Genomic DNA, 2,302 nt, shown 5'->3' on the forward strand with positions numbered 1-2,302 from the left:
CCCCCACCCCAAACGCCCCAATCGGACGATCGAATGTAGCGACAAGACACTGTAGCTGCTTCATTAATGTCATCCTCCCTTCCTCCCAGCGAGGCGCTCCTTGTAGACTAGGGTGTCAGGTTTGAGATTTGCACAGCAGAGTCAACATTCACTACCCAGACTTCTTATTTTCCTAATCATAACTACTAATCAGCATTTGAGCCCCTCTGTTTGTCAGTCTGAGCACAAACGGAGACGAATCTGAGAGATGATGAGCTGGCGAGCCAAAACTGGAGTTATAGAGGCGTGACTGAAATATAACCACATGAAGGACGAAGCACAAAAAAAAAGTTGATTTATAACACACCCCCCCACCCCTCTCCCTCCTGAGAGGGAGAGAGGTTTCTTCCTCTCCCAAATCCCTGTGGCCTTGGATAACCATTGGACAACAGCTTCCTCATCTAAGGGAAGGATCCTACTGCAACAGTTAGCAGCAGAAAAACATAGAAATCTGGAAGTTAAAGCACTGTTTTAACGTCATTTTCCGTTCTCACCACTTGCTGCCTGAGCTGTTTAGCGAAGGAAAATTAACATCTTTGAACACTGAGACAAAAAACAGTTCCACCTTAAATGACGCCTTTTTGAAACACGTCTGTAAAGATCAGTGTTTCGGAAAGTGCCTTAAATGTGTCGCCTCAGGATCGGCGTGTCGAGCTTTTTCGCAGTTGACTCTCGGCGCAGTAGACGTAGAAACGGGGAAGGTGGCGGGGCGATGTCTGTGGAAGAGGCGTGGCTGTGCCATGCCTCCGTCAGGGGTCGGGGGGGCCACCTGTCTGGATTCTTGAGAGGTGGGCGGAGGGGAAGGGGTGTGGCCTGTCACCACAGACAGAGGGTAATGAGCCACGATTAGCAGTTTAGGGATGATTTGAGCTCTTTCTGCTGGCAGGGAGGAGCTTTCGCCCAGTCTGTGATTGGCCGTGGATGCTCATCTCTCCGTGTTTGTGTTTCCTGTTCTTCTTTGTTGTATCATGTTTGTGTAGCAGCGCTGTGCCCTGTGAAAAGGAGCTCCCTCTTCATTAAACTGTACTGTGTGTGACAGTCGTAACCACACACACGCATGCCGTCAGCTGTGCAAAGTGTGTGTTTCACGTGTGCCACTATGTGTCGCGAGATGAATGTTCTGAAAACTGTGGATCTAATAATTTAACTCTGTGCTGAGGAACATCGTCCAGCCTGCATGTTAAGAGGCAGTCCTGTGTAATCACTAACAGGCGCAGCTCCTTTCTTTTTTCTTTTTTTTTTTTACAGCCCACCCAGATTCCCTCATCCAACAACACACCACTATGTTGCACATCTCTTTATTTCTTTTATAGTCCGTCCTTTCATTTCACCAAGCCGTTCTCACTTTCTCTCTTTTTTTATAAATATATAAATAATGTATAGGTCACTAAAATAAACTCTGTAAAATATTGTATAACATGTTTTAGGTATATCCACTATAATTACAGACCTGTGTTCTTTACAAAATGCTGCTTTAAAAGCATCGATTGACAGATTATTATTTTTTTGTATTTAGATAAACTATTGTAGATTGTAATAGTTACATTTGTAATATGCATTAAAAACACACTCTCAATTGTATTGAAACTCAATATTAGTATTTTTGTATTGTCTCATTTTTTGTAAAAAAAAAAAAAAAAGAGTAGTTATGCTGTTTTGTTTTGCTAAATGTATTTAGCTCCAAGATATGTGCTTTTAAATAAAAAAGCTCATTATGAACATTTTTTTTTGGTTTCATGTGGTGAAGGTGGTTTCCTTGTCTTCACACTTTCTTTTTTAACACAGCAGCAATAAAATAATCTGAGTGTCATGCAAAAATATGTAGTGTTTAAAGCTGCATTCATCTACAAACCTGCATCATTATTTACCTTTAAATGTATTTTTGGAAGACGTGGGACTCTTTAGGGAGAGATAAAGGTGAACAAAAGAAGAGTTAAACAAGGATTTTGACTTTTTTTTTTTATCTTGCTAGAACTAAAACAAATAGAATGATCTTAGATGCATACTGCATCTATTGTCCTCAAACCACAATGATTATACAATGGCAGCCTTTTATTAGCACTCAGATTTATTAGGCTTCAGGGGGTAATTTACCATTAGGCAATAATAGGCAGGTGCCTAGGGCCCCAAGTTCCTGGGGGCCCCATAAAACTCTTTCCATGTATGGTTGATACAACTTTTCCTTATTTGTGCACATTAATTATGTTTTGGATAAAAATCTTTTTGCTAAAATGCCATCAGTACGCTGATAATTTTAAGTGTG

Source organism: Cyprinodon variegatus, unplaced genomic scaffold (genome assembly GCF_000732505.1).
Source record: "Cyprinodon variegatus isolate N-32 unplaced genomic scaffold, C_variegatus-1.0 Scaffold461, whole genome shotgun sequence".
Lineage (NCBI taxonomy): Eukaryota > Metazoa > Chordata > Actinopteri > Cyprinodontiformes > Cyprinodontidae > Cyprinodon > Cyprinodon variegatus.